Source organism: Alosa sapidissima, chromosome 14, assembly GCF_018492685.1.
Source record: "Alosa sapidissima isolate fAloSap1 chromosome 14, fAloSap1.pri, whole genome shotgun sequence".
Classification (NCBI taxonomy): Eukaryota; Metazoa; Chordata; class Actinopteri; order Clupeiformes; family Clupeidae; genus Alosa; species Alosa sapidissima.
Genome location: NC_055970.1, coordinates 1,659,122 through 1,675,736, shown reverse-complemented (window position 1 = coordinate 1,675,736; position 16,615 = coordinate 1,659,122). Strand labels below are relative to the sequence as shown.

At 44.0% G+C, this 16,615-nt stretch overlaps 1 long non-coding RNA gene across 1 annotated transcript; it reads right to left on the bottom strand.

Annotated features, from left to right (window-relative positions):
- Window positions 1-707: 707 nt before the first annotated feature.
- On the bottom strand, window positions 708-7,743 carry LOC121681973. The gene is made up of 3 exons (XR_006022376.1): window positions 7,692-7,743; window positions 4,099-4,125; window positions 708-720 (listed from the first exon to the last, which is right to left on the bottom strand). It is a non-coding gene; the product is annotated as an uncharacterized LOC121681973 (long non-coding RNA).
- Window positions 7,744-16,615: the final 8,872 nt, after the last annotated feature.

Sequence of the window (16,615 nt, the reverse complement as noted above, 5' to 3'; positions counted from 1 at the left end):
ACGTAAATGCATGTGACATGTTCAAGATCACCAGACGTAAATGTATCAGGTTCATCTCATCCTTTACACAACCCCAATACAGATTGCTAAGGAGAATGAGATGAGTCATGCAATTATCATGAGTTTAAAAGGTGTATGGGTGTGTGTGCTTGCTGATTGCAGACAATAAGAAAGCACAAACAGGTCCTTTAATTACGCTTGCAAATATTCATCACTATTCAGGGGACGGTTGTGTTTGGGAGAAAACCTGTTATCTGTACCAAATACCACTTTCACCCAAACAGTCATCGCCTCCCTGGTGTGCTATCCAAAAGCAGCCTGTCAAAAGGCTTTGTCGCTGGGCAACGGAGGCACATGGGGAAGATTAATAGTCTCACACTATTCAGTAGTTTGAGATTAAGACTCAGGTTTCAGCATTCCCGCTGCTCGCTTTTTGTCTATCCGTGTAAATACTTTCAATGTTTACAACATACGACACCCTTTGATGTAAGCCACCCAGTCCTGCTTCACTCAGAGAATCAGAGGCTGTGGATAGACTCGTCACATGTTAATGAATAAGAGGATGATGCCACAGCACTCCCTGCTCTCCTTCTCTGTATATCTCTCTCTCTCCTTCTCTCCTTCTCTGTATCTTTCTCTCCTGCTTTCCTTCTCTGTATCTCTCTCTCCTGCTCTCCTTCTTTGTATATCTCTCTCCATCTCTGTATCTCTCTCTCTCTCCTTCTCTGTATCTCTCTCTCCTGCTCTCCTTCTTTGTATATCTCTCTCTCTCCATCTCCACTCTTCCATCTCTTTTTCTTTGTATCTCAAAGTCTCTCATTCTCTCTTTCTATGTGTGCCTGTTTCTCTCTATCTCTCTCTCTCTCTCTCTCTCTCTCTCTCTCTCTCTCTCTCTCTCTCTCTCTCTCTCAGGTAGGGAATGGGGATTCATGGCTCAGATGGGCCCAATCATCCATGAGGTAAATACAGGTACAGGAGATGCCCCCCCCCCCCCCCCCCCCCCCTCTTTCTCTCTCGTGTGCTTCCCTTTTCTGCCGTGCCAGCACTGGTTCCCCTCCAGCCCGCGCCAGCCCCCCCCGCCCCCCCCCCCCCCCCCTGTGCCCAGCAGCAGCAGTTGTGCTGAGACAAAGTGAGCGCGTTTGTGGGCACAGCAGGCAGTGCTGTGCTGTGCTGCGGAGCTGGTGCCCATTTCCCTGGCTAACGGTGGGAGCCAAAAGCTGCTTAGACACAATGCCCATGACAGAACAGAGGCAGCCATATGTTTCTCTGAAGTCCCCTAACGACCCTCTGTGTCACACTGCCTTATTAGAGCAGGGACCAGGCATCAGTCATAACCCGACAGTGTGTGTGTGTGTGTGTGTTAACGTTGAATCATATAACTTAGTGAAATAGAAATGGAGAGAGTGAGCTGAGGACAGTGTATCTCTGTAGAGCATTAGGTGTCTGTAAGTGAGAAAGAACTAGGGGAGGGGGAGTGTATGTGTAGTGGTGGTGGGGGGATTAGATTCTGTGTGCAGGTTTATATTTGAGCGCAAGCCAAAGGAAAGGACTCAAGGAATGACACATGGACAGGCACATGTGCGATATTGCAGTTAGGGGAGGAGGGAGTGTTGGACACTAGAAGCAAACAGAGCTAAATTGCTAGATTGTCATGACTGATACACATTTGTGCTCGCTCAGTACGAGTCCCCACCGGAAGCCCTGCTCTGCCTTTAATCTAGCGAACAGGCTCCTGTCGTGTATATCTCAAGCAAATGGCAGATTTGTCAATGTCAGGCACCAGGAGAAGAAAAGCAATCTCGCCGCCTATCACCTTCTGTTTGGGAGATGTGCAAGGAGGTTTTTGCCAGAAAGCTTTTTGATGTCACTTCCCGACTGCCTGAGCGCCGTGGAGCGGCACCAAACAAGGCCCGACAATTACGATCAGAACCGCGCTCGTTAATTATTTGACACACGCGCTCGATAAACGTACTTCGCCCCAAAATCCCAGCGATTCATCTGATCTCTGATCTCTCTGATCTCTCATCTGATCTCGCATTAGAATTTTTTTGCTATGCTGTTTGCTCGCATCAGCCTCTCTCTCTCGTCAGTGCAGACGTAACATGAAAAAAGGCCCCAAAAAACAAAAGAGGAGAAAAGAGTCAACCCAAACAACGTCTGAGCAACTAATTGGTCCTCAATGAATTCCCAGCAACAACAATGAGCTGGGATGTCTGTAATGTAATTGAAGCAAAGGAATAAAGGGCTGCGCTTTTGCATCAGAGCCACAGAAGCTGCTTCAGGAGGTGGTGTCATTAGCCCACGCAGACGTGAGTGGAGGAGGCCCTCTGTACCCCACCCTCCTCGGGTCATTAGCCCACGCAGACGTGAGTGGAGGAGGCCCTCTGTACCCCACCCTCCCCGGGGAAAGGTGTGAAGGGAAGGTGGGGAAACATGGAGGTGATACATAAGACAGATTGCTACATTTTGCCAAGTCAGGTGCAGGGAAGCAGAGAGGCTGGGTAGGCTGGTGTGTGGGGGTATGGGTGTGTGTATTGGCATGCTCATGTTTATATGTGCTTCTGTTTGTCTGTAAGCATGTAAGCAAGATGTCATTCGCCTATGTGTTGTATGTGCATGCTGCTATTGTTTAGGTGGGAATATTCATAATTATCCCTAGAGACAGCTGCTAATTTCAGTTCATGTGTGTGGATGCATGTGAGTATGTGATTGTGTGTGTGTGTGTGTGTGTGTGCATGGCTGTCTAGCCTACAGTGCAGGTCATTTTGAGGCAGGCAGGGTCAGTGGGCACAGGCGTTCCACCTCACTACCCCAAGATGAGGAGGAGACCGAGCTGAACTGGTTGCCTAGGCATCAGAGTGACCAGAGCCAGGTGAGCCAGAAACACACACACACACACACACACACACACATTCTATCTCCCCACTCTCTCAATCTTCCCCATCTCAGTGGAGAGATGGCTGGATTCCCCTGGCTGGGCCCCAGAGTGGGGCATGTGGCCTGGCATCACCAGCTCTGCTAATCTCACAGGGCTCACAGGAGACACTGCGTCTTGGCTGCTTAAATAGCATCTATTTCTGTTGTTTTTTACTCCACTGTCTGTAATTAGTGTGCGGACGCACTCACGTGTGTGTGTGTGTGTGAGCAGAGGCAATATGAGTGACAACACAGTGGGTTGAATGTGTTATTTTAATATTCCATATGGGTAAAAAAAGAAAAGAAATCAGTAAGAGGTGTGCTTCATGTTTGTGAGGGTAAACAAGACGTTTGAGTATTGTGAGCAGAGAGTAACATGTGAGAGCCCAAGTTGCTTTGGTGCTCCTCTCTCTTTCTATGTGTGTGTTTGTGTGTGTGTGTGAGTGGGTGTGCTCGTGCGTCTGTGTACCTTGGCTGTTTCATGTTGTTTGTTGTGTGTTCAATTCACAGAGCTTAAGGAAGTCAAAACACACAGGAACCTGTCAACTCATCTGGCAGAGCTGTCTGTTTGGAGACACTTGGCTCTCCACTGTCTGCCAACCCACTTCCCTATCAATTAGCCTCCATCATTTGGGAGCACTATAGCAGCTCTGAACCTTGTGTTCACATTCGCTATAAATAAATCAAATAATAGCAAGCACAACTGTTTTTATTTCCCTTTGACACAGATACTTATGCTCGCAAGCCTGCCAGGTTTGAGGTGGCAGTGGGGCTACACCAGGTACACACCTGAATATTGCAAACACACACACACGCGCGCACGCACGCAAACACGCACACCACACACACACGCACATGCAAGCCCACGTGCAAGTACACACACACACACACACACTACACACACTCACACACACACACACAGCCCTCTACCTCCCTCAAACAAACAGTCCTGTGGCCCATGGAGGCTACCTGTCAGCTTTGAGCTACATCATTGCCACATGCTGCTTATGAATGGATCACGGGAAGACCTTTCAGGAACAGATGAACCTAAGGTGATATGAAAAAGAGAGGGGGGGGGGGGGTGAGCCTCCCTCAAAGGAATAGACAGAGGCCAGAGAGGGGTGAAAAAAGACAAATAAAAAAAGAGAAAGAAAGGAAAAAGTGTCCTCTTTAAACGCACACACACACACACACACACACACACACACACTGGGCCTCACCCCTGGAGCCTTCTCTCTCTCACTGTCTGGGCCCCTTTCATGTGCCGTGGGCTGGCATGGCCGGCGTGTCACCGCTGATGAGCACCATATAATATCTGGGAAGGACATTAATGATCCTCAGAGCGTGCGCCCGGTGAGCGCTTTGATCCGACACAGCTGGCCGCGGCAGTAATCCGCGGCGAGAGAGGAAGAAAGATGAAAGAAAAACAGACAGATAGAGAAAGAGTGAAAGGAGGGATAGAGAGAGAGAGAGAGGATCCGTGCCTAAATACTGTGCAAACATGGAAGGACAAGAAAGTGGTTGTGGAGCTCATAATGGCAGAATAGACAGGGGAAAAGGGGGGGAAATTGTCGTAGGTGGCCAAATGGAGACCCTCTCCTGGAGAGGCTGATGGCGAAGGGTGATGTGAACACCGGAGGAGATTAGTCTGGGCCTCTGATCCTGGATGGCCACCTCTCTCTGACTGGCTTGCTGTGTTCTATAGGCCTATAGTGTATGTATCTATGTATGTTTACATGCCATTTAATACAAATATATGCCATTCCATTAAAGCAACACCATAAAAGAATACATAGTTATGCTCCATTTTGCACAAAGATAGTTACCCAGTCAAAAACAAACTAAATGGGTCATGATTCCACCCACTCATCAACGTTACAAAGTGCAATATTCTTCATTATAAGTCATTATTGCATCAACATTAATTAGAATCCTTTATTTTAAATGAAAATAACTGCATTGTGTTGCTTTAATAATAAAAACTTCCACCAGTTCTATGCGGATAGTGCCCCCATCTGCACAGTACACAGTTTGTGTTGAATGCAGGCTGTGTGTTAGTTTCCCTAAAGGCAAATGACAAATTATATATTTTGTGATAACTACATGCCTGTTTTGCTGTGCTCAGATAGATTAGTCAGTGAAAAGAGGGGTGGTAATTGCCCTATGGCATGGCCTGTACACACAGCCCTGCTTGAGCTCTGCAAATGTGCCTCACGCTGAATAAGAACAGTGTCTCGCGGGGTTACTCTCTCACCTCTCCCTAGCATGCTCTCTGCACACTTCCTTTACAGCATCCCACACAAACACACACCTCTTCCGGCAGATGTCTCTGCTGTTTGCCTTGCTAGCTGGCGTGGGAACACCTGTGAGGCATGGGATTGACAGTGTGTGATGTGATGGAGCTGACAGGAATGGTGACAGACATCATCGCATTTCTTGCATTTACTAAACTGTTGTTTATATAACCAGTAGGTGTTGGTGATGTAATGTGATGATATTCAGATGTAAGGCAGCTACAGTAGCAAGCTTGTTCTTCTTGTGTGGTGATTTGTGCAGTGTTTGATGGGATAAGGCTTACTGCATAAACACACACACACAAACCCAAAATGCACCCCCATACACACACACACACAACACACAGGCTTGCATTTCGCCTGAAGTTGTACTAAGTTTCTCCAGTATTTTGCTGGCTATGCAGAAGCTCCTTTAGGGCAGTTTCTGAACAATTTTAGAAGGAATAAAAAAAAGAAAAGGAAGCACAAAAAAGCAAGACAGACAGCAGAGAAATGGGAGGAGGGGAGCTGGATTGGGTGAGAGGGCTAATCAATTGATGCTCCATGCTGGGAGATTATCAGTGGGGCCCTGTGAGCAGATAAAAGCACCCTGGCACTTGGAGGGCTGGTCTGGCTGTAAGATCTGCTCTGGGGCCCATTATGAAGACAAGTTGAGTAAACTCCACGGGGTCAGCTCTTTTTTGACTTGTAGATGCGGCTGGCGTGATACGCCTCTCAGAACACGAGCCTCAGCTTCTGTGAGAACCTGCCCCCGAGGTGCATCTTTATCTCGCACGCGTGACCTGAGGCTTGCCGTACAAGGGCTAAATCGGGCTGGGTTTTGGTGGTTCTTGCCCAAGAAGCTAAAACATCCCTGTTTGCTCTGTATGACTGAGAGAAATGATATTGCAGTCATGACTTCTGGAGATATTGCAGTCTGCTGACCTAGAAGGGGTTTAGAGTTCCTGTTCTGAAGTAGAAAAATAGTCTTTTTAGTAATCAGTCTTAAAGGAAATCTACTGCTGTACTTTTTAGTTTTAGGGGATAACAAATATTGAGGAATATATAATGACTCTGTGGACGTTAACTTAAAAAACAACCAAAAAAAAGAAAAGTAAAAACATTAAAATAATGAGTTACTGTAGACAGCTTTCATCCTCGAAACTCGATTGAGCAGGGAAACACACAACACTCCACAACATCTAAGACGTGCATGCGTGAAGCTGTCATGCGTACCTTGTTGAAATGTATTGTGAGGAGGATAACCCCTTGAGATGAGACATCTCGTTTTCGAGGGGGTCCTCGTGACACAAGACAAAGACAATACAGCACATGTACATTCACACCCTCTAAAGCTCTCCCTCATCCCACCTCGCCCGCCACAACCACCCCGCCGGGTCCTTAGTGAAACCCAGACCATGTATTAAACATAATACAGTATTAAGAGGCATGACAACATTTAGCCCATGCACATATATATACAGGGGCGGAGCTGCCATTAGGCATGGTCAGGCAATTGCCTGGGGCCTCGTCATCCCCGTATCGTATATCATATTTTTTAAAATAAATGATCACCGCATCCAAACAATATATTCTAATCCATAATAAAGATTGAAAAAAAAAATATTTTGCCTCATGATTGCTCATAAACTCATCATAAAATCAAATGACTGTAGGTCCGCTTCCTGTCACCATAGCAGCAACTAGCTAGTCTGAACGAGGTCTTGGTGAGGTGTGGAGTTGAGTGATTGACAGCAGCCATGAAACGTTTCCAGAGTGGAAGTGATAAAAGAAAAAGGGAGGAGGAAGAATTTAGAAAGAAATTGCCTAAATTAACCAACTTCTTCCAGTCGAATAATTCTTCCACGGAAGAAAGTAATTTGGATAGTGATGCAACAACATCTGCAACATCTGCTGAGCTGGGTGGTGTAGCTAATGCTAGCTGCAGCAGCAGTGGCACCGATGCACCACCACCGGCAACTCAAACTTGCACTACATATTCTTCTACTGATGATGATGATGATTATGATGTTGAGCTATGCGAAACAGTCGTGAGGGACAAGATCACAGTCACTGCCGGTGGTGCTGCTATGGACACCATTTCAGTAGCAGAAGCTTTGGGTGCAAACAAAACCAGTAATGTGAGTAGCCCTAACACGATACCTAGCACTACAGTTATCAGTGACGACCCTGCGTTATGGCCAGACACCGTAAGAGATGCAGAGCGAGTTGAAATCATTAAAAAAGGCCCTGTGCAAATTAAGAACTTTGAATTCCCCAAAAATTTAGATAAACCACCCAGAAGATTCACAGTTGAACATTATTACATGACCATGAAAAATGGAGAAAAAAACAAACAGAAAATGTTCCTCTCTTCTACACATACACAGCTTCACTCTCTCTCACCCACCCACACAGACAGACTCTCATATGTATAGAGTATATTCACACACACAGACCCCAAACCCTTACACACACACTATCTCTCTCTCTCACACACACACAGACACACACACCATTCATAATTGTAATACTTTCAAAGGTTTTTACTACTGTTTTTTGATTGTCATCTATGGCAATACATATGTGTTGTATTTGAGTATGCCTCAGCGCCCCATTATTACAGACAAAAGTGTGCCTACAGATCCTTTGCCTTGGGCCTCAAAGTGTCCAGGTCCGCCCCTGTATGTATATACATACCAGTAAATACATATACTCACATGAAATAGACCTATATACGCACACCTACACCCATAGTCACATATAAACACAAAAACACATGAGTACAAAGTAAGGACAAGAAATATCCCACATGGTAGTATAAAAAAAACAAAGGACCAGTCACACATGAGAAAAACATTTACTGGAACAATTTACTTGCAAGTGAGTAAAGAGCGATGTTTTAAAGGAATGCAAAGAAATGGCCGATCTTAGAGACCCAGGTAGGCAATTCCAGTCTGAGGGGGCTTTAAATTTAAAGGTACGTCTACCACTCTCTTTGGAGATGTTTGGCACAGTGAAGGAGGGATATTCAGTGTGTCTCAGTCTATAGCTGGGTCTATATGGAATTAAATAATCCTTGAGGTAAGAAGGATAATCAGTGTACACACATTTAAAAATAATCTGATACCAGTGGTACTGTCTTCTGGCTTTTGGTGATAATAAGTTCAGTGAGTCATACATTACAGTGTTGAGTAGTAAAAGGGCATCTTATCACAAATCTGCATACATTATTGAATGCAACATTTAATGATTTCTGGTGTGATTCTGATGTGTTTTGGTAGACAACATCCGCATAGTCTAAGATAGGAAATATTAGTTGAGACACAATCTTTAACCTAATCGGTTGAGTAAAACAATAATAGAGCGATACAAAATTCATAAATTACAGTTGATCTTTACAGAATTAACCTAAAGTTGTGAGTCAAGCCAAAGGCCCAAGTATTTAATTTCATTAACTAGTACCAGTGGAGTATTATCTGAGAATTTGAGTGAAAGAGTGTTATCTTGATTTGATGTAGCTGATCTGGTGGGGAACAGCATGCTGTATGATTTTTTCTTGTTCAGTAAAAGGTGGTTGGATTGGATAGACAGATAGATAGATACTTTATTGATCCTCAAGGGGAAATTCAAGTCCTCAAGGGGAAATTCAAGATTGAAACCAAAGTTGAATGGCATTAAAGTTTGATTGCAGTGTGGATTGAATCTCAGAAACAGACACATTAGATGTGTAAATCACTGTGTCATCTGCATAGAGATTAATGTGACAGTCTGAACAGATTAGAGGAAGATCATTGATAAACAGTGAAAATAGGAGAGGCCCTAAAGAAGAGCCTTGAGGAACGCCTTTCTCCATTATTAACTTGTGTTGTGTTCGAAAGCTGTTTACACCTGTGGTGTTTGAAAATGCTAGAAAATCCTTTAAATCACAAGTTTTCTTCCAATATTGTTTTTCAACTCATTGCTGGCTTAGTATACAATCATATAAATGGAACCAGTGTGGGATTTTTTTTTGTTGCCTCCACAGACACAGTGTTTTAAAATATACCACTCGTTTTTGATTGCAAAAACGATTTAAATTCACTAAAAATATTTCTCATTCTTATAGACTGAGTAATTATAAACTGTAAATGTGTTATAGACCTATATTGGAGTACACCTACCAAAAAAAATTGAAGTATTTTTTTATTATTTAAAATTATTAACAATAGTGACATCTTTTAGCCTGGGTGTTCCCATGCTGCCTTGCGCGTGATTTGATTCACGCTGCTAAGGCAGCCTGGAGACCATGGAGCAAATTTTCGCCTGAGATAGGCGACCAATCACAGAACACGGGGGGAAAGCAAGATGATGATGAGCTATGCACAGACGCATTTGATAGACATCCGTGGCACCCAATAAACGGATCTGGGCATTTTTTTCAAATACGAGAAAATGAACGTTTGGTTCGCAGACCACGTCTCATTGAGAAGTGGTGGCAATAGCCAGGCTAGACATCTTTGGTGTTCGGGTCAAAATTGACCCACATAGATAAATAGTAGGATAATGACAAGTGTTCAAATTTCTTTCCATAAAACCAACTTTTATTTAACCATACCAATTAACCAAGCAATTTAACCATAAAAATGAACAATGATCAACAGTGTGTGTGTGTGTGTTTTCGCGTACGTGTGTGTGTGAGTGTGTGTGCATTAACCATAAACTGAACATTGAAAATAATGATGTTAGCGCAGGTGAGTCGCTCTGAATGAACCATAAACTTCAGAAACTATTTGTTTCACAAACATCAGAAACTATTTGTTGTCCAACCATAATTTTAACTGTGTGTGTGTGTGTGTGTGTGTGTGTGTGTTCAAATGCATGAATCACAGAATGTGATGGTTACTGTGTGCTTCTTGCAAATGAATATGTGGCAAGTGGTGTTGGATTTCCTGTCCTTGTTGGCGGGGCAGGACTGGCACCTCTTTCTTTTGCTGGGATTTCCTCCCTGGTTCGTATCACAGGATGATGATGTGGGCGTTGATTGAATCTCTCTCACCAAACGAAGAGATGCTTCGGTTCGGGGGATGCACTTCCGTCTCTCAATGTAGGGACCACCAGAGACTTGCCCAACTCCTCCAGAAAAAGCCTCCTCTTGAATGTTTTGTCTCTGTTCCATCCTGGATCTATTTCAGTCCAGATTACAAATGCATTGTATGCCGAAACGTCCAGCATGTTGTAAAACACGACCATTGGCCACCTTTTTGTCCCCCGCTTGCATGTGTGCCTGTGTCCTTGTCCAGGTTGTCAACGCCGCCTTTGTTTTTATTGTAATCCAGAATAATGTCTGGCTTCTTGTCCTCCCTACTGCTCACACCAGCATCCCTGTGCAGAGTGGACATCACAACAACATTTTTGTTTTTTTTGGGACAGTAGGACACAAGTGTGGTTCTGTCAGAGAACGCGAACTTCGAAGACAGCGGAGCCCTGTCTTTTGTTCCAAGGAGAGGGGAAGCTCAGGTTTGTTCTTCCTGACTGTGAAGTGAAAAAGTTATGTTGTGCCCCCGAAGACCCTTGGTCATGTCCAGGACGACCCGCTTGCCCTGGTTCTTCTCTGGCACTCCGCTGGCAGGTTTTCCGGTATATATTTGCATGTTCCATGCATAGGCCGTTTTGGCATCACATGCAGCCCATATTTTGATCCCATATTTTCCAGGCTTGCTTGGCATGTACTGCCTGAAGAGACATCGGCCTCTGAAAGGGACTAGGCGTTTATCCACCGTCACCTCTGGCCCAGGATTGTACACAATTTTCCACCCATTTGTCCCAAACCTCCCTGATGGGAGCAAGCTTGTCATTCTCATGACGAGCAACTCTGGTCTCCCTGTTGTCAAAACGTAGCACTCTTGATAACACATGAAAGGCTTGAAGAGACATTGTGGCACGAAAAATAGGGCGTCCTGACTCACTATCCCATAAGCTGGCCGTAGCTCCATTAGAGGATCTGTACACCCCCGCAAGAAGCAACAGTCCCATGTATGCATCTAGCTGTGTTTTGTCCATGTTTCCCTGTGTACATATCAACTAAATAAAGTATAAACTGGAAATGCTCTATAGGCCACATACAATATTCTACATGTTTCCCTGTGTACATATCAACTAAATAAAGTATAAACTGGAAATGCTCTATAGGCCAGATACAATATTCTACATTTTTCCCCCTGTGTACATATCAACTAAATAAAGTATAAACTGGAAATGCTCTATAGGCCAGATACAATATTCTAAATTTTTCCCCCTGTGTACATATCTCACGAGACAGCCCATAGGATATAAGAGTAAGGAGAGAAAAAGAAAAAAGAAAACAGACAGTTGATAAACAGCCTCAACAAGACATACCAAAATAATGGTCGTAGGCCTCAACAAGACATACCAAAAAAATGGTCGTAGGCCTCAACAAGACATACCAAAAAAATGATAATCCTACTTTATAGGCCAAAGAGAATGAGGCAAAAGAAAGAGAGAAAAAAGAAACATCTCGATATTCTAGTCTGGGGAAAAATTATAAGGCATTTCCTTGTCATGTTAACCTTATAAGGCATTTCCTTGTCATGTCAACCTTCAAAATATCTATATAATCTGAACACAGGGACCCTGTGAGAATGAAGACGTTTACGCTGATTTGATGTGTTAATGTAACATAGTGTTGATGACTTGATGACGTGTAAACATCAGATCTCGTCACATTTGATGTAGGGCAAAATGCTCACCCAATCGTGCCTCTGTCTTTGCTGATGCTAATAACGACGTATATTAGCATAGCTCCTGCGAGACCTCTTAACAATTCATGTAAAATATGTTAATGGGGAATAAAGGGAAAAGGACAATTTATGCAAATGAATACAGAACACAAAATGCAAATACCCTCTTTTAAGGGTGATGTGTTGACTTGCAATGAGAGGTGTGTGTAGACTTGAAGTAGTGTGTGAGTGTGTGTGTGTGTGAGAGAGAGTGGTGGGTGGTGCAATTAAAGGAACATTTAGAGGTAATGACAGCTCAAGAGACAAGGTTGAAGTGGGCCTCCGACCTTGTCCCCTCAAGCCTCCTCATTCTCCTTGCACATCCTCTCACTCATCCCACCCTCCCTGCAACAGTGCCCAAGTCATCCCACCCTCCCTGCAACAGCGCCCAAGTCATCCCACCCTCCCTGCAACAGCGCCCAAGCCCCCCACCTCTTTCGCCACAAGTACCACAAAATGAATTTCAAATGGAAATTTGAGGCCTCAGCGATTACAATTTTAACATGTTCTGTAATCTTGAAATAGGTGTGCCTAGAGAGGTGCCTGCCTGAATACTGATGCGGGTGAAAATAGGAACTCGGACTTTGCCGAGTTTAAGGAACACAAACAGCTTGTGAAGGGGCCAGAGCATATTGTTGCTTGGCCACCAAAGGACAGTTCATTTATAAGCTGTCGCTGGATCTTTATCGTCTCTATTTCAGCGGATGCTACCCAATTTCATGCCGCAGTAATGGGAGGTTATGGAGCTCTTGTAAATAAAATGATCTCAAACAAACAAACAAACAGACAGAAATGATACATTTTTTAGTTCCCTTTGAGGCTTTTTTGAAGCGCTTACTTCCAGTCGTTGACAATAACATTGATCTTGCAATGTGCTCAGTATCTGAGAGAAGCGCAGAATGGATTTAATAGGGTGTGCATGTATAATGCATGCGTAGAAAAGGCTATCGCGGCCTAACACGCAATTCTACATATTCAACCAGAGCACAATATTGGATGCTTTATTTGCCAGTCTGGCAGATACTGCCGTTTTCCAGGAACTGCCAGATCAATTATGTCAGTTTAAACACGGATATGCTTCCTAAGCAGAAATTAACTGCCCACAGTGTTTCAGATCACTATTCATGAAAATCAAATCAGTATTTTGTTGGCTTGGAATAGCTTCTGTACTCACAGATAACATGAATAGATATAGATACAGCTAAAGAAAGCTAATATTAACTGTAATGAATAGATACAGCTAAAGAAAGCTAATATTAACTGTAATGAATAGATATAGCTAAAGAAAGCTAATATTAACTGTAATGAATAGCTATAGCTAAAGAAAGCTAATATTAACTGTAATGAATAGATACAGCTAAAGAAAGCTAATATTAACTGTAATGAATAGCTATAGCTAAAGAAAGCTAATATTAACTGTAATGAATAGATATAGCTAAAGAAAGCTAATATTAACTGTAATGAATAGATATAGCTAAAGAAAGCTAATATTAACTGTAATGAATAGATATAGCTAAAGAAAGCTAATATTAACTGTAATGTTTATGAAGATTGCCACATGCATTAAATAAGGACCCACCCCAGGCATTGGTTAACCCCAAAAACTGATTTATTTTCCTCAAAAATACAGTTTTATTTCATGAAAAAATCCATTCATTGATGTAAAATGACTTGTATTCATTTATCGAACTCTACCCCAATGCCTCCTTTAGCATTTACACAAAGCTCATCACGTCTAGAGTACCCAGTGTCATTGATTATAGTGGAAGCTTTACTGAAGCAGACGCTACGCAAATAGAGTGCTTCAGTTACGTGCCTGGTGTAGCCTCCCTGTTAAAAATCACATTTTGGTGCTTGTTTGTTTGTCCTATTATTGTTGTACACCACCACACAAAATATATGTAAAACATATATTTTCTCATACTTTTCTTGAATCATATACCTTCAGATAGTATGTGTCATAACATGTTTTGGGTGTTGTGATGTCTTTCAATATTGTATTAACTCACATTTTATTTCCCTGGCCTATAAAAGGTTTCTCATGCAAAAACATTTTTAGTGTAGTTATAAAGATTTATGGAGAATAATGGAGGTATTACACTACAGTTCTGGACTTGCAATATAATTGGGGAAAAGTGCTATTATGCCATGACCATGCATAACAATTAGCACTCCACTGCACTGAACTGTGTTCTGTAACGTAGCAACAATTGCTATTAACTAGCAACAAGCAAAGTCAGACAAATGGTTCCAAAAAAATCAGATTGAGCATGTCCTATTCAAATTGTGTTATAGAGGAGGTTATTGTGGAACAGTATAATGATACTCTCTTATTTAGGTTATGCTTTACTCCATGCGATAATGGAATATGCAAATATAAGGTCCCTTCCACCTTGTGCTTATGGCAGTAGTCCGGGATAAAGCCGCCCCTTTTACATAACTGTGGCTACCTTTTGAACCAGACGGCATGCTTTTTTTATTGTCTTTTCTTTTTTTCCCTTCATGGACTCCATGAGTTATTACCTTTTTTAAATTGTACACTGATTCATAGGGAGGAATTTCCCTGTCTTGGCCTAGAAGAAACACTCTGCAAGAATGGCTTTATGTGAATTATTCACTTGAGTGGCACAATGAGATGGGGCTAAGACATTGTGCTTTGAGATGAAAGCTCATTCAACATCAGAGTATGGGAGGCTGTGTCTTTTTTTTCTTTTTGTTTGCTTTATGGTAGTTAGTATTATTCAAGGATGGAGTGCATGAGAAAACATGGAAACACATACTCGTATGGAGATGAAGTTTTGATAAATGGCTGCGGTTGGCGGGTTCTGGTGAGATGATGAACATGGGAAAGGTGAGGCGGAGACGTTGGTCTCTGGGGAGGTGTGCAACTCCAAGCTCCCTCAGCTACGTATCCCCTCTCCACACACACACACACACACACACACACACACACAGAAACACACACACACACACACACCACCACCACCACCACCACCACTTTCACGTCAGCAGCAAACTCTGGAGATTATTTTGATGTTGCGGAGGATGATGTCACGCCGTAGCCCAGCACATGTTTAATTAATGGAGTTTACACAGCACCAGATAGAGAGAGAGAGAGATAGAGAGGGAGAGAGAGAGAGAAGGAGAGAGAGATAGAAAGAGAGAGATAGAGAGAGGCAGAGAGAGAGAGAGAGAGAGAGGCAGTAGGCCAGAGGCCCAGACAGGTGCTGAGGGGCTTTTATTTTCTTATGCATGGCTTGTCGCAGCTCCATCTTCTCTCATCGTCATGTTGCCTGCAGATGAACAAGCCCCCAGCTCCCCACGGGCCAGGCCCGGCACAAGCCCCTCTCTCTCTGTTTCTTTCTCTCTCTCTCTCTCTCTCTCTCTCTCTCTGTTTCATTCTCTCCCTCTCTCTCTCTCTCTCTCTCTCTCTCTCTCTCTGCCTGCCTGGCACCGGCGTCTCTGCTGCTCCGCCTGTGGTGCCGGCAGAGCTGCTGGTGCTGCTCAGCTCCCTCATCGCCCCAGATGGGCTGCATGGAAACCTGGCCTGCACTTCCCCTCACTCGCCCGCCTGCTCTCTTGCTCGCTCAACTTGCTGTGCTGCTGCTGCTAGTGCATCTTATTAAAAGTCAATTTCAGACTGCCTTCCAGCTTTCGCAGTCATTTGACTGTTTTCTACTGGATTCTGCAACCCCCACACTGTCATCTCTTCTGATTCTCATTTCATCCACCCCACCCCACCCTGCACCACCCCTCCCCATCCTACACCGCCCCAAACCTCACCCACAGCGACCGCTCAAGTCGGACGTTGCTTATGACAGATTACACAGCTCATTAAAAATAATTCAGAGAGGGAATCGCATGTTCATCATATGTAATATGCATGATAATACACTGTGCGGAGTATATTTCATTTTCATGGCCCTCCTTGGCTGCATGACAGACAGAGAGAGGGAAAGAGAGAGAAAAAAGAGAGTGAGTGAGAGAGTGCAGTTGGCGGCGCCCACGTCAGTGACTCCCGGTTTTAATTTGCCGGAGCCACAGTGCACGGCGGCTCAGAGTGAGGTGGGAGGGGCGCCACTGCTGACGAACAACATGACGATTTGTAAAGGCGCTGTTTTAATTTGTCGCATAGCTCTGAGACGCCAGCGCGGATGAGGCACGGCAGGCACGGATGGGATGTGACTGGGGTGACATGCCAGATCTGAGTAATCTGTCTTCAACGAGTGCCCCAAGGAAGGGCACTTTGACAGGCGCTTTTGTCAGAGCAATGTTGTTAGCATGCGCAGCAGGCAGCCATGTTTACCTGAGCGTCTTGTTTATGCTCTCTCCTTCCCTCCCTCCCTCCCTCCCTCCCCCTTTCTTCTCCTCTTCTCCAGGCCCTGCCATTTGTATTCATTTTTTTTGTTGTGGTTGTTGTTGTCGTCGTTTTCACTGTTTTTCTCTGGCCATGTCACAGGGTATTACGCTCACAAAGCTAATTGCGGCGATTCTGATGTTGTCGCGAGCGGAAAAAATCCCAGCGTGTATATTTATGTCTGTGTGTATACATGTGTACGTGTGTGTGTGTCTGAGTGTGTGTGTGTGTGTGTGGTAGGGTGGAGAGTCATGAATTGTGCTAATGCAACATTTCAGTCAGGCAGCGGC